Below are 25,933 nucleotides of genomic sequence, written 5' to 3'. Positions count from 1 at the left end.
AGGCCCACTTCTTTCTTCAGCGCCAGCGCACCTGCAAGAATAAGAACGTTCTTGCCAATACTCACCTCGAAGAGCATCCAACTTCTGTCCAGCTCTTCCTAGTCTTGCGGATTCCTACGACAGAGTCATCTCCATCTCGGCACGCCGTGCCCTACCAAAGGGGAGAAGAATAGAAGAAAAGACGTTAGTAAGCATTCTGCAATACTTAGCTCTCTCGAATTTGCAAATAGAGTTTAATCCTTACCTGAACTCCCGTCGATCGGACAACTTCTGCTCCGGAGCATCCCGCCGATCTGAAAAAGGGGAAAAGACACATCAGGTTAGCGCAAAACATTTAAGAGGCACCGCACATCGCACTTTCTCACCACAGCTCATCTCTTCAGCTCGCTTCCATACTGGGTTACTGCAGCACCTAAAAGGACACAGAAAAAACGAACATTGGTTAGTGCTAAGGAAGCCAATAAACATCACACTCCGCATTCCTACTTACTTCAGCAGCGCATCAGCATCCTCAAGACCTTCATCACCTAAGGAAAGAAAGACACAGTATTAAAGTCATCAGAACTTTTGTAAGGCTCATTCCAATTACCGGTCGGGCTGAAGCCGCAGCTTTGTTAGGAGGGGGTGCAAAAGGGAGTGCTTATGCGGGAGGGTAAGGATCCAGTGGCTAAAGAGTGATTGCAGAAATCAGTCAAGGCTGGAGCTAGGGTGTCGATTTGGTCCTTGATGGCTCTGGATGAACAGGGAATAACCTTTCTGACGAGACTTTCATAGATCGGACTTGTCTAGAAACAGCATCTGGGGTGAACAAGGGAAAGGAGGGGGTGGAGAGGTAGCCACAGGCAGGACAGGATTGGAGGAAGTGGAAGAGGAATGATATGATATGATATGGCATTTATAATGCGCCTATGCACAAGTGTTTCAAGGCGCGACAAGACAAGGGAGGGGAACAGAGGGAAGACAGAGACAACAATCTTACTAGGCCAGGTGACATTGAGATCGCACAAGTGCAGGGGAGGTGGGGAAGGGTAAACGTGCGAGGGGGAAGGGGAAGGGGAATTGCAGTACGTAGGATAAACAGTAAATAAATAGAAACGATAAATAGGAACAATAAATAAGAAATGTGGGCAGCTGGTGGAAGGGTAAGTGCAGACATTAGGTGTCAAGTGCTGGTAGGGGACTGTAGAGATACAGAACCATCCCCAGAGTGCAAGGGCTGCCAGGGGGCAGTGTAGGTGTGCAACTGACAGGGAGGGGACCTGGGCCCGGGAAAAAGAGGGTAGCCAAGTGACCAGTGCAGTTTCAGTTTCAGCTAGGAGTTCAGCATGGGAGAGTAGGAGAGAAAGCAGCAGCAAAGAGGAAGGTCTTGAGGTGCTTTCGGAACCAAAGATTGTTCTCTTCAATTGGCAGGGAGGCTGTTCCAGAGGGAGGCATCAGCCAAAGAAAGATATCTACCACCAACATGTTGCTTGGAGAAGCGACTGACCCTGAGGGAGTTGGAGGTGGATGAGTGAAGAGCTTGAGAAGCAAGATATTTAGGAACAGTGAGTTGAAGGTATTGAGGCCGCAGGCCCTAGAAGGCCTTGTGGACAATGCAGAGGGTTTTGAACTTAATCTTGCAGCCACTGGGAGCCAGGGCAGAGATTTCAATCCTGGAGAGATACGATCCCTGGGCTTGAGGCCAAGGACAATTATTGAAGTCGTGTTCTAGATGAGTTGCAGATGACGGAGCGTAGAGGCAGGCAGATTTAGAAAGAGGCTGTTGCAGTAGTCCAGCATAGAGAGAACCAGAGCTCTGGAGACAGTGAGCTTCTGTGGGAAGGAGAGGAATGGAAGAATACCTTTGAGAACGTGCAACTGGTAGTGTGACTTCTTAGAGACATCAGCGATGTGAGGAGAGAAGGAGAGTGTGAAGTCGAAGATGACCACAAGGATTTTAGTCTCACAGGTGGGAGCAGGAAGAGGGCCAAGAGAGTCCGGCCAGAGACAGACAGAAAAGGAGAGAGCGGGTGTGCCGATGAGGAGAATCTCATCAGCACACCTGAATATACTGTAGGGGCTCTTTGTCTTTATCCATTCTGCATGTCATTATTGAACTAATGTCTGAAGTGTCTGGGTACTGCATCCACAGAGCTTGCCATACATCCGCTCAGGAATTAGCAAACAGTGAACCATTGTGCGTTGTGCTATGGGTCGTTATTCCTGGGTACCCCACCCTTCTCCATACATCATCAGTGGCCTCTCCTAGGGTCACTAATAATAACCCCTTTTTTCCCACACTGCTAATTTCTGTCCTGCTGTCATCCTTTCATTTCGTATATCCATTTCCCTGCAAACGCAGTCAACAAGGGTAGCCTACACCTCAAGTTTTCTTTTCCAGTAAGGGCATCTGTTTGAACCCGTTCAATCCTCTTGTCAACTTGATCTTCCCCTCTGATCACCTAAGGTCCCTAAGCCACTGTACATATGGGGTTCTGTCGTCCAGGCTGCGCAATTTATCCCTGGATCGTCGTGGTCTTTTGTCTTTGTCACCCCGCAATTCCCCTGCATCTCTGACTGCTCCCCATGTTGAGCTTGGATTAGTCTCATTCCCTGTCCAATGATGAGCAGGTTGCCCTATATCCTCGTCCTCACTCTCTTCCAAGTCATCTCCTTACTCAGTGTCTCCCAGGTCACTATCAAGATCATCATGGAAGCTCAGTCTCCTCAGTACCTTGCCTCCCTGTAGTTCCCCTTCTAGGTCTATCATGTTCTCGCCTTTCCCCCTCACAGAGGACCTTGTGCTCGTTTTGTCTGGCAGCGTGGCTGCCTTATCATATGTCTTTCTACTATCCTGCTCCACTTGCCTATCCCTTCCTGCATTGTCATCAAAAGCGGTCAATTCCCATTTTAGTCTTATGTCATTTACTGCATGCTCCTCCTCCTCCTTGTGAGCCACTCTAGTGCCCGCTTCCTCCTTTCCCTTCTCATCAAAACTTGTTTTTCCTTCTTTGTCCCTTTGCCTCTCTATCTCCTCGAGATTCCTCTTCCTTCTCACCTTTGACTGCTCCTGCTCTTTCTCCTCTGCCTTTTGGTTTTCTCTTCACACTCTCTCACGTTCCTCCTTCTCTTTGTTCTCTTGCCTTTGTACTTCTTCCATTATCTATGCCCACTCTCTTGCTTCGCGGCTCTCCTGACAGCCAGCTACTACTTTACTTGCCCATCCTTTTTCTAATGCTGTCTTCCCATCTAATTTCAATAGTAGCTTGAGTAAGCTGCACCTCCTCAGAGGTATTCTCCCTTTCCTCTCCTTCCCACAGAAGTTCACTGTCTCCAGAGCCCTGGTTCTCTCTAAACTGGACTACTGTAACAGCCTCTATCTAAAACTGCCTACCTCTACTCTCTGCCCTCTGCAACTTATCAAAAACAGGACTGCGAGACTTGTCCTTGGCCTCAAGCCCAGGGATCGTATCTCTCCAGGACTAAAATCTCTGCACTGGCTCCCAGTGGCTGTGAGGATTAAGTTCAAAACCCTCTGAATTGTCCAGAAGGCCTTCTGGGGCCTGGGGCCGAAATATCTTCAACTCTGTCTTCCTAAATATCTTCTTTCTCGAGCTCCTCGCTCATCCGCCTCCAACTCCCTCAGGGTCAGTCGCTTCTCCAAGCAACGTGTGGGCGGTAGATCTCTGTCGTCGGCAGGGGCCTCCCTCTGGAACAGCCTTCCTGCCTCCCTTAAACTTGAAGAGGACCATCTCCGGTTCCGGAAGCACCTCAAAACCTTCCTCTTTGCTTCTGCTTTCTCTCCCCCTCTCCCCTGCTGAATTCCTGGCTGATACTGCACTGGTTACCTGGCCACCCTTCTGTCCTCGGGCCCAGGCCCCACCAGCTGCACACCCGCACTGCCTCCCTGGCAACCTTTGTACCTGGGACTGTTTTCTGTACCAGCACTTATCTGCACTTACCCTGCACTTGGCGCCTTCTGGCCGTTACTATCTTGTTATTCTACTATCCTATGTACTGCACTTCCCCTCTCCCCTCCCCCTTGCACTTTTCCCTTTCCCCCCTCCCACGCACTTGCACGATCTGAATGACACTTGGCCTAGCAAGATCGTTTTCTGTCTTCCCTTGTTCCCCCTCCCTTGCTTCGTCGCGTCTTGAAACACTTGTGTATGCGCGTTATAAATGCCATTTCATATCATCATATCATAGTACTTGCCCTTCTACCCACTCGTTCAATGCTATATTTTCTGCCCCTCCTTAGCGCTCGTCTGGGTCTTGCTTCATGCCCCTTTTCACCACCTGCTTGTCCGACCCCTTTCCACCTCTCCTCCTTGGTGTATGGTGGAGGTTCAAATGTTGGATTTGTGTACCCCTTTGTGGCTTTAATTTCCATATAGGGTATAATCCCTGTGCTGATGCTGCAGACCCTTTGTTCTCATGTTCAGGAAGAAGTGTGGGCCAAGGGCGCTGTGCCCAGGGTCTCCTACTGGCTCTGCATCCATTGATGCCTTGCTACTTCAACCTCGTCCTCCTGAAACAACTTCCAGAGCTCGAATATCACCATATGATTGCTACATTTTTCCCTTTTCTAAGCATCTTGTATGTATGTGTGTAATGACTGCTGCACATATTTGGAGAAGGTCCCAAATTGTGGCCATAGCTAGGTCAATTTACATTTGGTGCTTTTCATCCCTTCCGCGCTATATGTACAAATTGTGTCCTTATATCATGGAAGGGCTTTACATAGTTGCTGTAGAGGCATGTCCCCCCACATTTCCCCTGTTTTATACTCACTTGACCTCAGGTTGAGGCTTTCGATGCTTCCGTTGTTATTCAGACACCAAAATACTTTTAATCTTGTTTTTCTCAACTTCACAAATACCAGCTCCTGTCAACTGTCACAAACCTCTCTGGCTCCCAACCAACCTTTCAGGTATGCTCCGCAGACCGCCCTTCTACAACTCTCTGCCTCCTCAGGCACACCCAAGAAATCTTGCACGAGCGTCTTCCGCACACCGCCACAGAACAGCTTACTCTGTCAAATGTTTTTGATTGTCAAAAAACGAATTCTGCACCACCTCATGCTCTCCCAGTCCTATATGCAGACTTCCCTGGTGACGTCACCTTTTGTTAAGTAAGGGAAGATAGGAATCACTAACAGAGCTCATGATATTCTCTCAATACACAAATTTTTTCACAAATCCCAACATATACCCATGGCCGTCATCCTGACTCCTACAGGAAATACCAATATTTCAAGTGCTCAATCTATACCTACAACGTGGCATTGTAGACAAAAAGCCTCCACGAGACTAAACCAGAAGAACACTATCTGCAATTTAGGCTATCTCTATTTGCTAAGCCCTAAAGACAGGGATACCATCATCCATGACCCGAGCTAAAATGTCCAATCCACAGGGAATCAACTATTTACATAACTTCTGTCATCCGTACCCTTAAGTCAATAGTCTAGGTTACTCGCCCAAACCTTTTACCTCAAGACCAAATGTTCCCTCAGCACGAACAAATGACATCTACCTCTTCTCCTTGCCCTACTATACTACACAATACCTGACAATACTTCAACTAAACTCGACAATACCCGTCACCACCCCACACCCAACATTTTTTTACCACACCCCTCAATCGCTGTGTGGCTGCAGTAATACTTAGATTTGGTGATCCAATGACGCTGCTCGGCTACCCGCTCCCCCAAAGCTGCCACATCACCCCTCTCGTCTGCTGTGTACCTCACGGAACGTGGGCAGGATATATTCCAAACTGCTTCTAACGGCCTCTGTATGGGGGTGCACCTCCCACAGAAATCACACTCCATGAGGTGGGCTCATGAACCTCAATTAGGAGTTTATGGTGGTGATCGAAGCTGACTTGAAAGTACTATCTTCACCTTCCACAAGTGCCCATTTATCAAACAAATGCTGTGGCCATCTCATAATGGTGCTGACTCCTGTGCAAGTGATCCCACCTAAAAAGGAAAGAAATCGATTCCTGTCTACTCTGATCTATTTCCACTTTCTCCATTATTTCAATATTTTTCAGGGTGTTTTGCAATGCTTTGTGACAAGTCTAGGTTTCATTTTCTTCTTTGATCGACTGGTTCTGTTTATGACATTGAGTGGCACAGAGGTTCCCTAGCGGCCCACAGACCATGTCCAACGGCCATGGCAGCTGGCTTGGAATTGCCTGGTGATTATTCAATGGCTATCCAAGTGACAACTAATCTTGGCCATCAGCCAGAGGTGATTTTGATTGCTTCTGGGTGGGTGCTTCAGACCATGCTCGGCTGTCACATTGATGCTGTGGTATGAGCCCAGGGCATGGCCAAAGGCCAAACCCAGGCTGCTCAGTGTTCACTGGGCGTGGATGCAGGCCATTCCCACGGGTCATAATAGGTGGCTATGAGGTGCCTGGGGCATAGTGCGGAATGGGCATAGCCAAAGCATGCAGCCTGTAGTGTCTGATATAAACCCATAGGATGTAGCCTAAGCAAAGTGATTGTTAGTCAAGGTATCATACCCTGCCCATGGCCAGAGAAGATATTGTGTGGGTACCCAGGGCAGGACCATGTCCTGGCATATTGGCCACTGAGTATGAGCACATCAGGAATCTTAGGGGTGCCCAGGCATGATTAAAGGGCATTCCCCGAGCAAAGTGTCCACTCAGCATGGCCCAAGCCAACGCACAGTGGGCACATCGGGTGCTTGTGGTGCGTTTGGCATCGCCAAATGCAATGTTTCGACTGACCCTAGCAGCAGGCTCTACTTAATGACCACATTTTGGCTCTGGGAACAGCCTGGGGCGTGTGCCGGGCACAGTATACAGTATGCCCTGTGGACAGAATGGGTGTCTAGGGGGTGCCTGTGGCTTGACGGAATGCCATGCCGTCAGAAAAGTGGCCACTGGACATAGGCACAGGACATGGCCAGTGGGTACACTGTGCCTCTTGGAACAGTGGAAAGCCAGGAGGTGGCCAATGTATAACTGAAGGACTGTAGGTATATTGGTGTATATGCTTGAAAGAAATCCTTGCAAATGTAGTAAAATAACCTTTCTTATAGTGAGGTTAAGGTTACAGTGCATAATTTCAAACACCCCCAAAATTCACCAGTTATGGTTACTAAAGTAACAGTAGCACATGGTGTCACACACGACATCACATCTGACATGCATGCGTTCAGGTTTCCTACAAGACATCAGGAACAAAAAGATTTAAGGGAACACATTAATACCCAAGAATCGTATACTCACGTTTAATGTAATTTGATGTCCAAAGCAACAACAACAAAAAAACAACTGGTGTATGAATATGTTGGTCATGAGCCGATTGTTGATGTCATCGAGCAGAATGTGAGATGCCATGGGCAATGCATGGGAGTGACAGAGTTGTAGGGGTTTAGCCAGTATGACCGGCACATTTTTCAAGTTCTATTTTGTGCTGAAACAAAAACCTCTCTTTCACCAACGCTTATCGGGATGCAAAGGTTTGTTGCCCAAAACTCTTGGTTAATTTAATTGTGTTAGCGTCATCTTGAATTCACGTTCTCCTCCATAGTACACGTTGCCGTTCATTTTATTCAGATGCACCTTCAGTAAACCGATTATTTCAAAAATCTGCTGCTCTGTTTTGAACCTGTAAAAAATAGCAGATATTTCATCAATCACGAGTCGGATTATTTTGGTATAGTGCGCAATCAAACATAGGCTTTGATGGATGCAGGGCTCATCAGCAATTCATTCCATGAGGATGTAGGACTGGCAGTTCCAAAGCTTGCAACTTTACTTTGGTTGACAGTGCTGAATGTTTTTTATGGGTCTTAATTATTTTAATAGACTGAGTATATTGTAGTTCATCTGAACAGTCATTGCTTCTCACACCTTTGTTGAATGTCATTTGCATACAATTTTGCTATAATTTGCATCTACTTATCTTTTCAAGCTTCAAGTCATGTTGATGGTTTATTTTGTACCTTCTTGATTCCCTCCATTAATTATTCATTTAATTAAACATATGTAAATATTTTTTGCAATCATTTACATAACAATTGACAGTTGATGCTCAATTGCCTTTAAGCCTCATGACAGCGCGAGAGAGGCCGATCTGTGCAACTTCCTAGATTCCATATATGGAGATTGATATATTCTTGGGTCACTGGAAACACCTTCTTTTTTAAAAGAAAAATATGTAAAAAAAAGGTTGTTGGTCTAGGTAAATGAACTGTATAATAGGTAAGTTGGACCTGAAGACCATTTTAAAAATGCTGGCGTTTGGGGCCAGATCCATTACTAAAAATAAACCGTTCCCCAGTGCTCACTTGAGGCACTGAATAACTTGAATATTAATATCATATATAAAATACATGTATATATATTTTACAAGGCCTGGACTAGTGACCTTTTAGTATTTGTTAAGTTGCTCAACTCATAGAAAGAGCACTTTTTGGGCATCTTATAACTTCACTCACCCCCCCCCCCCGGATGAATCCTCACCAAACTCTGCAAAAAAAGTATATGGCCCCCTTGGAATTATTCTCTGAAGTTTGGTGTGGCAAAGTTGTAGGGGTTTAGCCAGTATGACCGGCACATTTTTCAAGTTCTATTTTGTGCTGAAACAAAAACCTCTCTTTCACCAACGCTTATCGGGATGCAAAGGTTTGTTGCCCAAAACTCTTGGTTAATTTAATTGTGTTAGCGTCATCTTGAATTCACGTTCTCCTCCATAGTACACGTTGCCGTTCATTTTATTCAGATGCACCTTCAGTAAACCGATTATTTCAAAAATCTGCTGCTCTGTTTTGAACCTGTAAAAAATAGCAGATATTTCATCAATCACGAGTCGGATTATTTTGGTATAGTGCGCAATCAAACATAGGCTTTGATGGATGCAGGGCTCATCAGCAATTCATTCCATGAGGATGTAGGACTGGCAGTTCCAAAGCTTGCAACTTTACTTTGGTTGACAGTGCTGAATGTTTTTTATGGGTCTTAATTATTTTAATAGACTGAGTATATTGTAGTTCATCTGAACAGTCATTGCTTCTCACACCTTTGTTGAATGTCATTTGCATACAATTTTGCTATAATTTGCATCTACTTATCTTTTCAAGCTTCAAGTCATGTTGATGGTTTATTTTGTACCTTCTTGATTCCCTCCATTAATTATTCATTTAATTAAACATATGTAAATATTTTTTGCAATCATTTACATAACAATTGACAGTTGATGCTCAATTGCCTTTAAGCCTCATGACAGCGCGAGAGAGGCCGATCTGTGCAACTTCCTAGATTCCATATATGGAGATTGATATATTCTTGGGTCACTGGAAACACCTTCTTTTTTAAAAGAAAAATATGTAAAAAAAAGGTTGTTGGTCTAGGTAAATGAACTGTATAATAGGTAAGTTGGACCTGAAGACCATTTTAAAAATGCTGGCGTTTGGGGCCAGATCCATTACTAAAAATAAACCGTTCCCCAGTGCTCACTTGAGGCACTGAATAACTTGAATATTAATATCATATATAAAATACATGTATATATATTTTACAAGGCCTGGACTAGTGACCTTTTAGTATTTGTTAAGTTGCTCAACTCATAGAAAGAGCACTTTTTGGGCATCTTATAACTTCACTCACCCCCCCCCCCCCGGATGAATCCTCACCAAACTCTGCAAAAAAAGTATATGGCCCCCTTGGAATTATTCTCTGAAGTTTGGTGTGGCAAAGTTGTAGGGGTTTAGCCAGTATGACCGGCACATTTTTCAAGTTCTATTTTGTGCTGAAACAAAAACCTCTCTTTCACCAACGCTTATCGGGATGCAAAGGTTTGTTGCCCAAAACTCTTGGTTAATTTAATTGTGTTAGCGTCATCTTGAATTCACGTTCTCCTCCATAGTACACGTTGCCGTTCATTTTATTCAGATGCACCTTCAGTAAACCGATTATTTCAAAAATCTGCTGCTCTGTTTTGAACCTGTAAAAAATAGCAGATATTTCATCAATCACGAGTCGGATTATTTTGGTATAGTGCGCAATCAAACATAGGCTTTGATGGATGCAGGGCTCATCAGCAATTCATTCCATGAGGATGTAGGACTGGCAGTTCCAAAGCTTGCAACTTTACTTTGGTTGACAGTGCTGAATGTTTTTTTATGGGTCTTAATTATTTTAATAGACTGAGTATATTGTAGTTCATCTGAACAGTCATTGCTTCTCACACCTTTGTTGAATGTCATTTGCATACAATTTTGCTATAATTTGCATCTACTTATCTTTTCAAGCTTCAAGTCATGTTGATGGTTTATTTTGTACCTTCTTGATTCCCTCCATTAATTATTCATTTAATTAAACATATGTAAATATTTTTTGCAATCATTTACATAACAATTGACAGTTGATGCTCAATTGCCTTTAAGCCTCATGACAGCGCGAGAGAGGCCGATCTGTGCAACTTCCTAGATTCCATATATGGAGATTGATATATTCTTGGGTCACTGGAAACACCTTCTTTTTTAAAAGAAAAATATGTAAAAAAAAGGTTGTTGGTCTAGGTAAATGAACTGTATAATAGGTAAGTTGGACCTGAAGACCATTTTAAAAATGCTGGCGTTTGGGGCCAGATCCATTACTAAAAATAAACCGTTCCCCAGTGCTCACTTGAGGCACTGAATAACTTGAATATTAATATCATATATAAAATACATGTATATATATTTTACAAGGCCTGGACTAGTGACCTTTTAGTATTTGTTAAGTTGCTCAACTCATAGAAAGAGCACTTTTTGGGCATCTTATAACTTCACTCACCCCCCCCCCCCCCTGGATGAATCCTCACCAAACTCTGCAAAAAAAGTATATGGCCCCCTTGGAATTATTCTCTGAAGTTTGGTGTGGTTTTGTCTAGGGGGGGGGGGGTGGTCAAAGTTATAGGAGGGTCCCAAAATGTGTGGAAATCCTCATAGACGCAATGGAAAAAGAATTTTGCTTGCGTCTACAGGTCAAACTGCTGCACAGATTTTCACCAGAATTGTGCCAACTGTGGCAGCTTGGTCTTGAAATTGTGCTTTTGTAAATTTGGTGTAAATCCGTCCAGTATTTTTTTGAAAAATGGTCAAAAAGTAGGTAAAAAAATGTGTGATATTTGGGTTCCGGTCCGCGGACCCATCTGGGCCAATAAGGGGGTGGCTTGATGCCCGTGAACATCATACACGCCCACTGATTGGATGCTCAAAAGCATCTGGAAAACACATTTGGGGTTATTTGGTGGCCGGGAAAATGGGGGGGGAGTGGAATAAAGATGAAATTAGCTGTTTTTATAGGTGAAAATAGGGCATGCAGGTGCTGCTGAGTCTGCGGACAACGCAGAAGTCCGCAGACAATGCTGTGAACAAACAGTTTGGAAATCACATTTGGGGTTATTTGGTGGCCGAAAGAGGGCCTGGAAAGAGTGGGGGAGCGGAATAAAGATGATATGGAACTGTTTTTATAGGTGGAAAAAGCATGTGCAGGTGCTGCCGAGTCTTTTTTATTTGAAGGTGTATTGTACGTACTTGCTATATGGTTTAATTATATTGTGGTGGTTGTGATTCTTGGGGGCATTGGCCATATGCTACTGGCCACACACACTAGACTAACATGTGTATAGTAAGTATAGGTAATGTAGTGGGTGAATACTGTATTTGTAATGTGGTGAATTATGTAATTGAAGTGTATATGGTATTTATGATAGTAGGACAATTGAGGATAATGCTCTTTGATGTCTCCTCCACCTGTCACATGGTCAACCATTGTATCTTCATTAAATGGTTAGATGATATCTTTAGCATCATGGACCAGACACTGGACACGCTGACCTGTTTTCCTTACTAAGCACCCTTCCTAGCTGCAAGTGGGTTGTTTCTACTGTACCACCTCACTCTCTACTAGCAGCGCACCCAAAGTTCTATCCTTTGATTGTGACTCTTCAATATCTATTTCATCCCTCTGGGTCACCTGATGTCCTTTTTGTTTTCTCATTTCCAGTGTTATGTTAATGACACACAGCGTTCCTGAAACTTCCCCATACTAATTTCTTCTCCTTGTTTTTTTATCCCTGATTGTCTGACCACCATCCAGACATTGTGTGCAGTTAGCAATCTCTGTCTCAATGCCAGTAAAACAGACATCCTTCTTATTGTGACACTTGTGCCCAGTTTTCCTCCTACCCTCTGGCCGCCTTCTTTGGGCCTGCGACTCTCACCATCCTGTGAGGCCAAAAAACTTGGAGTCATCTTTAAGTCCTCTCTGTCCTTTACTCCTTACATTTTGAAGCTTGTAAAGAAGGTTTTTTTAATTATTTTTTAAAAAATGTTTAAATGATATGTTTGGGTTTTGCAAACTTTTCATTTAGCGCTTAAATAACATTTCTAAAGTACAGCTTTGCAACTAAACTTCATTTTACTATCATTGTGGATCGCTATCCAAAATGTGATAACTGTCAAAATTAGATGTTAACATGTCCTCTTAGTAGATGTGCCCATCTTTCTTGTGTATTCATTTGTTTTTGAGATATTCAAAAAAATCTTTATGCAAGTCTCTTTCTTTCTTTAAAAGCTGGGCAAACCATGGTTAGATGGAAAAGTGTTTCACAAACATTCTCTGCCTTACAAAATCGATAGTCAGAGGTGTTATTATCTGATTTTTTTATCACTGTTAAGTAGTCGCGGGTCGGTAGAATGCTTAGACGAAAGCGCAAAAACAGATCCCGAATGGTACTGTGCGGGAAACAAGCTAAGTAGGCCAGGAGTTCATGAAGAGCCCTTGCTTCCATTTTGCATTTCAGGTAGCGTTTATATTTAGTTTGTTCAGCAATTGTTCTGATCCAGTCATTTCTCTGAATTTTGCGCTTGCGTATTGTGGTCTGTTTAATAGCATGTCTTGCGTAATCTCTTTGTCTTGCATTCTTCGCTTGATCTCAGAAGTCCAGTGGTAGAGAGCTGTAACCTGTAGGGCTTGTTTCTTTTCTTTAAGTATTTCAAGTGATGGAATTCGGTCTTGACAGATTATTTTTCTATAGAGATCCATTTGTTTCCAAAGAACTATAGATTGTAGTGATTGAAGGGCTAATTCCAAATGAATTCTTGGCATCGGAAAAGTTGCAGGAAGTGCTAATGTTTTCCTCCAGAATATAGCCTCATAGAGGGGCCACTTTATTATTTGCTGACTGATCAGTGTTTCACTGGCGTAAATAAGGATAGGAACCACCTTTTGTTTATATAAGGCAATTGTTGATTTTATTGAATATGTTCCAAACTTAAAGTGAAAGAAGCAACCTTGTCAGGCAAGAGATTTTGCTTTTCTCTCTATGTGATCTTTCCATTCTTGTTCATTTGGAGAGGGATTTATCATTGCACCTAGATATTTGATTGACTTGATTAGTTCAATCGGTTTGCCTTCTAGTTGTAGCTTTAGGTTTTGTTGAGTCGAGAGTTTCATTAGCTTGGCTTTATTGGTGTTTATTTGCAGCTCATTTTCTCTCATGAATTTTTCGACTTTGTCTAAGGTCTTTTGTAAGCCTGTCACAGGTTTGTCCATAACGATGATATCATCAGCGTTTATTAGAGTTTGGATCAGTTCATTATTTATCTTCGGGGGATTCGCGGATGTATCTTGGATCCTTTCCCCGAAATCTGAAATGTACAGATTATATAGGCAGGCGGCTAAAGGGCACCCTTGCTTCAAGACGTTCCAGGTAGAGATTGGTTTTATTACTACGCCATCTTTAGTTAATCTTACTTGAATAGAGGTATTGGAGTATAATTGTTTTATTGGATTGAGAATGGACGGAGGGCAGCCCCATGCTGCTAGTTTCTTCCTCAGTTTTTGTCTGTTGACAGAATCGAATGCCATTTTTAAGTCTATAAAAATAGCATATACCTGTTGTTTTGTTAGTAGTTGCTTTGTATTTTATCATACTCAACAGCAGTAGGTTGACGCTTGTTCCTGTTTTGTTGACAAATCCAGTTTGTCTTTTTTCTTGTTTACCGTTGGATGCTGCCCATATGTTGAGTTTTTTTAAGAGGTATCTCATGAATAGTTTTCCTAATGGGTCTAGGAGCGCTATGGGTCTATAGTTCTCCTGATTTTTTCTATCACCAGTTTTATAGATCGGAATAAGGATTGCTAAGGTCCAGGTTTGTGGAATTTCTTGTGTTCTTCCGATGAGAATAAGAAGTTGAGCAAAGAAGGTGGCCCATTCTTCATGTGCTGATTTTAGATTAGCATTAGATAAACCGTCAGGTCCAGGTGCTCGAGATGGATTAAGAGCCATAATGGTTTTTATAAGGTCTTCTCTTTCCCATCTTAGATCCCATGGATGATATTCATTCTCAGCTTGTATTGGCATAATATCTGGATTTGTTTTGTATAGGTTAGTGAAGTGTTCCATCCATACTTCTGCTTCTACTTCTTGGATCATGTTTGATGCTTTTGAATTTTCATTTAGAAGTGACTATAGTTGTCTTGTGTTTTTCTGTTTAAGGGCCACTAAAATCGCTTCTGCATCATTTTGTTGCATTTGGGATTTAAATGATTTTGGATATAATGCATCAGCCAACCATAGCAGACGCTGTGGCTCCACGCCTAGACGTGACTTTTCTATGCGTCAATGAACTATCCAATCACACCTTGAACTGTATTGACAACGCTACGCCCACACCGGTTGACGACATCCATACATATGAGACCGTCCAATCAGCTGATGCAGCAGTCTGTAGCCACAAATAATCACAACACCCACAAAAAATAACTTAATCATTACTTTCTTTGCTTGCTAGTGAAAGGGTATCTGAGTAACTGCAAGCACATTTGGCACTTTACTCCTAAAACTAAATTGGCCTTCAAACCTTCAAATCAAATAAGTGAACAACTAAGTACATAAAATAACACACAAATACAATTTTGTACTGTATCATCCACATGAGCATATGATTATTGCACAGAAAATGTATATTTATAGATGCAACTTTAAATATACCTGTTCCAACCGCAATGAATGAAATGCAGAATAGTATTGACGTGCCTACGCACGTGCTTTTTATAGATGCAGCTATACAAGAGGCCCTCCTAGACGTTTGCTGATAGCCGCGGCTATTCTCAAAAACTATGAATTCAAAAATGCATTTCCACTCCACTAAACTCCAAAAATGGTTCCCAACATGCCTGCCAGCCACCCTCCACTCCCCATAGTCCTCCTTCAATCCCCCAAAATACTCAATGCCTTTGGCCATGGCCAGTGATGTTTCACGCCCAACGTCACTATACCTAAACAAAGTACTTTAAAAATATATAAAACACTGACACCCCAAACTACTTAGCCACTGATACTGCACTACCCATACCCTTGGCTACCTGTAGGCCTTTGTAGCCTCAGATATACCTGTGAATATCGGCAAAACGGCTGAAAGAAAATGCTTTACTGCCCCCTCGCATCTCACCAAGTGCCTCCCTCATCTGTGCCAGCTCCCCACTCCCTAGATGGCCTCCTCACCTACCCTGCCCTCACACTTTCCCCACACAACACACACTGCTTCTATGATGCAGTTTGCTATGAGATGTCCTCTATTTGCAGCTATAGCCGAGGCTACGGACAGTTTTGTGTTGCAAACACAATCCCTGTACCCCCTCCAAATCCCAAATTTCACTTAGTGCCCTGTAGCCACCCCCCACCTCTACCATTCTACCCTGATGGTATTTCTATGGTTTATGACCTGCAAATAGCTTTTTACTGTGTTTCATTTTCACATAACCTCGGCTATAGACATGAATATCTCCCTGATTGAGAGAAAAACAAGATGGCAGTCGTTTCCTTTCTGAAAGCCATGATCTGCAATGTACCAATGGAAATATGACTATACATTTTTGGGAAGGGGGCACCCCCTTCTCCGTCAAGTTTTAAAATAACTACGGAACGGAATAACCCCAAACCATGCATGGATCACAAGTAAACGCTTTGACCCAAGTTGTTTAAGACTTGGTCCAAATCCGTCCAGCGGTTTGGGCTATGACCTTTTTTGTATAGGGGAAAATTAGTGGATAGTAGGCCGCACCTTTGAAGAGAATGATTTTTTGTTGATGCTTAATAACGTTTTGTATTTTTTAACAAATCTTTACAAATCTTCGCAGTCGCAGGAGTGGGGGTGGTGGTTTTGAATGCAGACATCTAATCAAAAGTTATTAACAAATGAACTTTGAAGGGTTCCTATGTGTCTTCGACTTACCTTAAGTATATATATATATATATATATATATATATATATATATATATATATATATATATACACATATATATGTATATGTATATGTATATATTGCATATGTATATATGGAAAAAAAACGAAAGTTTTTTCAGGGAATATATATCTATATATATATATATATAGATATATATTCCCTGAAAAAACTTTAGTTAGTGATCGGTTAAGGTAACAACATGGCTGACCTTTTGAAAATCTGCAAGGAACTCACCAATCCTACTGCAGTCTCCATGTCTCCTTTGCCTTCCCCGGACCTCTGCACTTCTCTGGCCTCTCACTTCAATACTAAATCTCAGGAAATCCTGTTCTCACTCGGGTATCCCTTGGCCCTTCTCCCCGCTTCCCTCCTACTCACTTCTTTCTCACCCATGCTTCCCTGATCCTCCATACTAGCAAGGACAACATTGTCACCCCTGCTCCAGCCTAAGCCAATTTCTGCAATCACTCCTTTGCTACTGGATCCCTCCTGTCACTCCTCAAGCACTCCCTTTGTGCACCTTCTCCTCAAAAAGCCATCTGCTGACCCTTCCTGTCCAGCTAACTACCATCCTATCTCCATCACCCCCTTCCTGGGCAAACTCTCGGAGAAGATCCCCATCTCCCAGCTTATCCACCACACTCAATCTGTTGGTTGTCTCCACGTCACAAGTCTGGCTTCAGAGCTGCCAGAGGCATAGAAACTGCACTCCTGAACACCCTTGAAGATTTACTCTCTAATCTCGATTGCAACTCTGCTTCCGTTCTCATCCTCTGGACCTTTCCTCTGCCTTTGATACAGTTAATCAAGACACACTTATACATTGACTCTTTGATATCACTGGCTGAACTGGATGGCCTGACCTCCTTCCACTCTGAATGACTTTCCCAGGTTCAACTGTTCCCTTTTCTCTCCTCCATCTCACTCTCCAACGGTGGTGTCCCTCAGGGCTCTATTTTCTTGCACTGGCTTTTCAACATCAACCTTGCCCCCGCAGCTCATTTGATCTCTGCCTTCTCTCCAGCTTGCAGTGTTATGCAGACGGACCTCTTCTTCAACCTTCCCTCTTCTGACTCCTCCTCTTCCTCTCTCATTCTTGACTGTTTGTCTGCTAATCAGGCATGGTGCACTGCTAACAATCTCTGTCTTAATGCCAGTAAGACTGAGATCCTTCTCATTGGGACCCCAGCTCCCTCTTCCCCTCCTACACTCTGGCCGCCCTACATGGGCCCCCTCCCCTCCATTTGCTGTGAGCAAAAAACCTTGGTGTCATCTTCAACTCCTCTCTCGCCTTCTCTCCTCACATCGTGGACTTTGCCAAGAAGGCCAACTTTCAGCTGCACCTCCTTAGAAGCATTCTCCCTTTCCTCACCTTCCCCCAAAAACTCAATGTCTGCAGAGCTCTGGTCCTCTCCAGGCTGGACTACTGTAACAGCCTTTTCCTCAACCTGCCTAACTTCACCCTTCACCCCCTTCAACTAATCCAAAGTAACACTGCAAGCCTTATCCTTGGCCTCAAGCACAGGGACTGCATCTCTTCAGCCCTAACATCTCTCCGCTCCCTCCCGTTTGCTGTGAGGATCAAGTTAAAAACCCTCTGCATCATCCACAAGGCTTTCTGGGGCCTGGGACCCTGCTACATCCAACGTCCATTTCCCTAAAAACCCACCTGTTAGAGCCCTTTGGTCTTCTAGCTCCAACTCTCTGCAGATCAGTCGCTTCTCCAAACAGAGAGTGGGGGGTAGATCTCTCTCCTCCCCAGGTGTCTCCCTCTCGAATAGCCTCCCTGCCCCTCTCAGACTTGAGCTGGATCTCCTTAAATTCCGGAAGCTGTTTAAGACCCTCCTTTTCTCCCCCTCCTTCCCTCTTCCCCTCTCCTAGTAATGTTACCCCTCGGCCTCTTGATTGGCTGCCTGGTTCCTTCTGATTCTCACAGGGCAACTAGCACATGTGGTTGGCGCTGCTGCCTGCCTCATGCAGGATGTTATGGCTTATGTTTATTGGCATCAGCCCTACGTGAAAAGCTCATCATTCATCCCCTGCTACTCCCACACCTGCAAAGCAGATTAGGCCTTCCCACCCCCTACACACAAAGGTTAAAAATGAGCAGCAGTTGCTAATTTTGCTAAATGCATAACTAGTAACACATCACCAAGCCTGCCAGCAGGAGAGGGGAAAGAAACTCTACCACTCAACCAGTGATTTAGCTGAGCATGTCAAGGAGAACAGGTGCACCTAGGACCTCTGCCCCCATATACTGGGTGCCTATGCATATAGTGATGAGTCCCCCTATGCTACAACTAATGTTTTATTAGGACTTGGGTCCTGTTAAACAAATGCTTACTTTCCAGCCTCAAACCCTCCTAGTTGAATAGGCTGGATCGCTCTACAAGGCTGGCAGGGGCACGCACGAACTGGACTACAGGGCATTAGGCAATGCCTGAATCAAAAATGCAAAATGCCATTGTGTGCCAATTTTTTGGGTCAAAAGTTGGGCACTTACTTGTGGGCCAGTTTGATACATTAATACAATATGCGGCTAGTAGTTTTGACCAGTAGAACCAAATAAATATTCTTTAAAATGCACAATTTGCATCACAATTTATGAAAATCCTCCCCCTTGGATACTACTCGAACAGCCTTTCACAAAAGGAATTACTTGCCATTTGCAACTGCAGTTAGGGAATGAGTTTGAGTACCACGGCTAAAACATCATGGGACTGTGGCAGACAGAGCCCTAGTAAGAGACGGTAGGCCTATGTGTACGTAGTTGCAGTGCACCCCGAAATTCACATTAACTCAGGCTCTGGTAGACACAGATACTGTAAAGCGAGGAGGAGTGACATTAACCTTACAGGTCAAATGGGATGAATTTGTTAGTTTGAGAGTGTGCAGTTATTTCCATGTTCTCAGTCTTTCAATCTGTGATGGAGACTGGTTGGCGGTGACAGCGACCCGTCCTGACCCCCACATGCTGCTGCATCTCTTGGCCGGGCATCCGTCCAGTATCACAGAAGTAACACAGCAGACCTGGTCATCCAGCCTAGTCTCTATGTTCAAGGGCATGTAAGTCCCGTTGAGGACTGCTAGGGGCCGAAATGGGGTTTCATTCGAAAATGAGGAAGGGCCAGCCACAACAATACCGCATTGTTATTCCTTCCTTTATATATTGCTTTTGTTAATTCATTGAGGGTTACAATGTGCGCTCTCAGTCCCTGATTCTTAAGCAATGCCCCGCCTTGAACATTGCCCTGCAGGCCTCTTTCGTGCACACACACACTAAATGCTGGCTGGCCGGGCATCAGCTCAGGGAAACAAAACCAACTAACACCAGCATCAAAAGACATGGAGGGCAAGGGAGGGTGGCAGTGTGCAGCCCATCCAACGGCCGTGTTAGGTCCATTCACACTGCACAGGACCTCAACGTGCTGAACATTGCCTAACGAATAACCATTGGCAAAGCCAACATTTTTGGATTGTGTGTAGGCATGAGGAGGCATTTGCTAGGCACTGCCATAATGGGAGTACCTGGCTTTATACCATGGCAACAGCTGGAAAATGGTATGATTACCTGGACTGTTGACTTTGTCTATGGCTGTATCAGGACTTGAGTGCAAGGAACAGATCTAGTGGCTGATGGCACATGGTTAAAACATTTGTATTACATCAGCACATGCGCAACTGCAATTACACAATTACCTCTCAGCATACTGCTAAGAAATAACACAGTGTGTGCAAAGTTGCAAGACGTTACTGCTTGCTAGAGCTAATTCAAAGAGAGCCCAGAAGGATGTGCTGTGGGCAGGGAGAGGGAAGTAATGGAGGGGAAGGGTGATAGAGAACAGCATGGCCATTGGCACTCAATGGGTGGGTGAATAGCTAAAAAACACACACACACACACACTGTGTATCTCTCCTCCTAGCTGTATTCCCATACACACTTTCAGCAGCTTATAGGTGGCTTGTATGCACAACAGTCCAAACTAAAAACCAGACACTGTGTGTTGCAATGATTCATTTGAACCCCAGGCAAGTGTGCTTGCACTATGAATGTGTGATGACTTCCAGGCTGGCAGGGCTGGGCCTGTCCCCTGCCTCAGCCCTTGACTGCTCAGCCCTGCCCTGCGCCTATCTGACCTCCACTGGGCAACATAAGTCAAATTGCACCGACTCACTCATTACTGCCAAGTTACAACTTCGAGCACCACGGGTGGCTGAGCAGAGGTGGCCGGTGGCGTATGATTCTGAAGGGGATGACCGGGGAAGCATGGGAAGGACAGGGACATGATGATGGCAACTACTGCACCGTCCCGAGTCCGACACTACACAGCCAGAGACCAGAGACCCACCCAGCCTGTTACGGGAACTGAAGAAGGACACCCACAGTGGAGGATGAGGTTTGAGCAGACAGTCAGACAGAGCAGCAGAACATGCTCATATACACCAATCAACTTTATGGTCCAAGTCCATCAATAGCCAGCCGGCGGCTATGACGCCCGGGCAGGGGGCCACAGGCATGGGGCCACCACAGGCCCCAGCTGCTGAAGTGAAGAAGGGCAGCAGGCAGCTCAGCTGAGCAAATGCCGTATTGCTGGCTACAAACAACACGTAATGTCAGACTCAACTCAACACAACACACAACTACTTATTTACTTGTCTTTCTCACAGTAGTTTTTGACTTCTTGGCACCCACACTGACTGGACTCCAATTCCGAATTCGGGCTGAGGGCATGGCAGGCACAGGCAGCAGCAGGCAGCGTAGCAGCAGGCCAGGGCCAGTGGGGCAGCGGACACGTAATGACATGACGCACTTCAGAGAAACTCGAGTCACTCACAACAGACGGCTGTCTAGGACAGGCCCAGGCAGGCACTGAGGGCAGAGAGGGCAGCAGTGTGGCAAACAGCAGGCCAGGTCAGCAGCACCAGCAGCGGTCTCAGTGGCACAGGCTGCAGCACTACAATACGAACACGGCCAAGAAGGCATGGGCTAGCTGCTGTCTGACTGAAAGACTGAAAAGTGTGTGCGTGGCCGTCATGAGTCAGGACGTACTTCCAAAAGCACTTGTCGGCTGGGCACAGATTTGCTACATTTATAGCAAATGTGCCCTGGCTTCTTTGGCCCGCGGGCTCCAGATAGTCTGGCTTGGTCGAGCCAGCCCAGGGTCAGGGGAATTTGAAACTGCAGTGCCAGAAGTATGTCATTTTTGCACCATAGTGCGATTTTCATTCATTGCAGGAGCATCAGGCCATCAGCTTGGCTGCAGGCAATGCATGAGTGTCGCCTGTGGCCAGCACCCAACATCAAACTCTGTGAACGCGCCCTGCGGACCGCGACAGTATATTGTACTGTTTGTAGAAGCTCTTAGTAGCTCGACGAACAAGAATGGATTCCTATCGCTCCGTGCATTGAATACAATTCGGGGAGCAGGTATTGAAACCAGACGTGGTTTCAGATCTGCCAAGCCAGGGGTTGACATAAATGCTCCCCTGCTACACGTCAGGCCGCCAGTGGCTCAAGCCTCAGAAATGAAAGACCTCAGAGTATTTTCATTTGAACATTTTGTTTTTGACAGAAAAATGGTTCATAGATATTTCACATGCCAAGGTCCATAGTATGTCGCCGGAGGGATGTTTGATTCAAAGTATTGACCGCTGTATGAAAAGAGGAGGTGGCATTGCGGTAATTTATAGATCCCTTTTTAAAGTTTTGCATCTGGAACTTTGGAAACGGGACGATACTACTGAGATGGGACAGTTGGTCTCATGGACAACACAAAGAAGTTCTTGGAGAATAGTATTAGCCCATAGGCCACTAGGCTCAACCAGTGCTATTTTTGGAAGGAATGGACCAGTACCTCTCTAACATAAGCAGCAAGTACACAAACCTGCATTTTATGGCTGACTTCAATATCTGGTTAGAGGATCCATTAGACATAGACGCTAAACAGCTTAGGGAAATAATGGAGGTGCATGATTTTTTGCCATTAGCAGTCACAGACTATCTCATACATGAGCACTGTCTGGATGTGCTGTTGGCAAGAAGGGTGGATATTGTACTGAAGGGTACAATTCCATTGTCACGGAGCGACCACTATCTAAGGTTTTTTTTAGTGAAGCAGAATAAGCATAAAGAACAGTCACACAGTTTTAAAGGACAGGGAGTAGCACGAAAGCAAAAGGAAATGGAACAAATATCAGGTACGGAACTAAGAACAGGCTTAGATTTGATCGATGATTCACTTGTTTGTAATGGCTTTTGTAAACAACGCTCTGTAATTATGGATACTATCTGCACCCTGAATGCTCCTTCGAGATTAAAAGCACCTAAAAAAGATTCTCAACCATGGTTCACCACAGGCTTAACAGATTTAAAGAAATTGTATAGAGCGGCGGAGAGAATGTGGCGGGGACATAGTACTGTATAATGGGCAGATACGGCAAAGATAGCTGCAAAAATGTATAGGATGTCCATCTTTGGGGCAAAGTCCGAAGCGAAAGATTGATGCCGCTGCAAATCATGAACATGAATTGTTTTCAGTCATATAAAATTGTATTCGACCTAATCATGCAACCCGAGAAGTGAAGTGTCAGAAGAGCAGGCCAACGCTTTGAACACTTTTTTTCAGGATACAATTAAAATCATCCAGGAACATATCATTGGTGACAGGGTATGAGAGGTATCAAGCTTTCCTGAAATTCGACCCTAGAGGGAGGGATTGAGACCTGTAAATAGTACATTGTTTTGCTTTGATACAGTTTTGGAAGAGACTGTATGTGCCGTTTTAACGGCACTTAAACCTACAAACGATTCGCTCTTTCATCTACCTGCTTATGTGGCAAACATCTGGCATTAGATATAACCCCCTTTATGACTTGTTTTGTGAATAGGCCCCAGAGTCAAGGGATAGTTCCTGCACAATTGACGCTTTCTATAATATCTTCTCTTAATAACCTGCAGAACTATCGGCCTGTGGCAGGTCTTACGTGGCCTGGTAAAATCTTAGAAAAGGCAATGCAGTTTCAGGAATATGTGGAGAAAGAACTTCTACGAGATTCCTTCCAATCAGGTTTTCGTCCAATATTCGGAACAGAGACAGCATTGGTTGCAGTTTGGGACGAAATGCTGTGAGTGGAAGATCAAGGGGAGTTATCACTCGTTGTTATTTTAGACCTCTCCGTGGCCTTTGATACAGTGGACCATGACATTCTCATGAACTGAATTACAACAATAGGGAATTTCTCAGCCACTGCTATCACATGGTTCACATCATTTTTGTCTGGATGGTTCCAACGGGTCAAGCAGGGTTTTTTTTCTATCAGAGGCCCTCTCGCAGCATTGTGGAGTCCCCCAGTGCTCCTCTTTTTCACTGCTTCTGTGTAATTTATATATCTGTACTTTAATTGACATCCGTTGAAAGCATGGGGTTCTCTTCCAATCTTGTGCTGATGACACCAAGGTCTTTCTTAGGCTAGGTGACATTGAGGAGTCTTTTTTACGGGTGAGTAACTGCCTAAAGGAAGATAGTGCATGGATTTCCACTAACTGACTCCAACTCACTTTGAACAAAACCAGGGTTATTCTGTTCAGCCCAAAGCACCTGCTTGGTAAGAATAGATGTCCTCCTCCCCCTTTTCCTCTAGGTTCAGAGTTAAAGTACGATAGTAGAACCTGGGATGCATATGGCAGAGTAATCTGGGTTGCGAAAGGACACATTGGAGCCTTCTTCAGCAGGTTCTTCCTCATGTCCCCAAGAAGGATCATGCAGCAGTGGTAGGAGCTCTGGTCAATTCAAAGCTGGACTATTGTAACAGTTTATTGGCTGGGGCTCCTGCCAAACAAATATCCTGACTGCAGAAAGCTCAGAATGCAGCTGTTAGACTGGTGTTTGGAGTTAAGAAGTCCGTGCCAATTTCAGGGCTGCACCGGTTGATCCATTGGTTGGCCATAGAGGACAGGATAACATTCAAGATTGGGCGCATTATATTCAAATGCCTAAAGAATCTAGCTCCTTCTTATTTGGTTGACAAGTTAAATCGTTACTTTTAAGGTCAAAAGACAAATCTTTACTGTCAAATCTTTATATATATATATATATATATATATATATATATATATGATCGAAAATGCCCTTGGTTATCGCTTTGTAGTCCATATTCCGGCATTTATCGGGAAAAACAGCAAAATACAAAAATAATTCCCTGCCCTCCTAGATGCTCACCAAGTGCCCCCTCATGTGTGTCTGCTCCTCTCACTCCCCTGATAGCCTCCTCACCTCCCATGCCCTCAACTATTCCCACCTCAGCACTCGCTGTTTCTGTCATGAGGATTGGCTATTCTGTCTGACAGCCGAGCTTACAGAAAAGCTTTTTGTTGCAAACTCAGGCCCTAAACCTTCCAAATTTAACATGGTCTCCTATTACCTCCTCCACCTCTCCCCTAAAAGCATTTCCCTTATTTTTCACCTGTAAAGGGCATTTTCCTGCTTTTTCATTTTCGTCTAACTGAGGGTATCTCTTACATTGAGAAAACAAAATGATGGTTCTGTTTCATTTATAAACATCCGGCTCTTGTCAATGTACTCTAGATATAGCTATCTATTTTGGAGAAAGTGGCTTCCCTTTCTCCATCCAATACTAAAAAAAGTACTGGATGGAATAAGTCCAAACCACAAAAGTATTGCAAATCAACATTTCGTGCCCAAGTTGTTTTGGACCTGATCCAAATCTGTCCAGCGGTTTTGGCTGTGTGGTCAGGCTAAAATTGACCTTTTTAGTCCATGAGAAAATCAATGGGGACGAAGCCGAAACTGCATTTTTATTGTTTTCAAAAGTAACTTTTTTATTTTTCAAAGAAACTTTCCAAAACGTTCCAGTCTCCGGCGGGGGGAGGGGTGGTGGCTTATCAAAATCTTTGCAGAATTACAGCCAAATCCATCACTGAAGACCATGGCAAGTCGGCTGGTAGTGATTTAAAAATACAGTGGGCATGGCCGGAGGCCGTGCCCACTGGCCATGTTCAAAAATGGACAGAGGGCACGGCCAGAGGTTGGGCCCACTGTCCATGGCCGAATGCCATGGCTAATGGTCTGGTAGCATTCTAAAATATACAGTGGGCACGGCCAAAGGCCATGGCCAGTGACGCAGACAAAAACAATGGTATAACAAAACCTTGGAAATTCAAGGAAAATTCTTTACTTGCTGGGATGTTAAGGTGAACAAATGATTGTAACAAAACCTTTGAAATTTAAGGAAACAACATTAGTTGCATGGAAGTTAAGGTGAGAACTTAACACAACAAAACCCCTGAAAGTCAGGTAAAGCCACATTAAATTCACGTCCTTTGTTGTGCTGCCGATGACCATAATTATGACATCCCTGATGACATCAGTGGTGACATCATCTCACCAGTGACCAAAGTAGAACTCCTGCACACAGACACAGTTTTCTTCCAGTTTATGGACGGGCTTTCAATCTCAGACCCTGACCCTGGACAGCCACTGCTGTCTCTATGCTGGACTCTATGCTTATCATGACGCAGCTGCACCCTACTTCTGCCCCTGCTGTGGGACACACTTTGTCTTCTTGCCTTTTTCCTTAAATCTTGCCATGGTTGGTGTGATACAACTCCTTGAGGCAGTGAGTCTCCTCTACCTCTCCCTCCTTCATACAT

The sequence above is a fragment of the Ambystoma mexicanum genome, chromosome 12, assembly GCF_040938575.1.
Source record: "Ambystoma mexicanum isolate Mex_15411 chromosome 12, UKY_AmexF1_1, whole genome shotgun sequence".
Lineage (NCBI taxonomy): Eukaryota > Metazoa > Chordata > Amphibia > Caudata > Ambystomatidae > Ambystoma > Ambystoma mexicanum.
The sequence above is the reverse complement of the archived record's forward strand: the minus strand, read 5'-3'. Positions refer to the sequence as shown.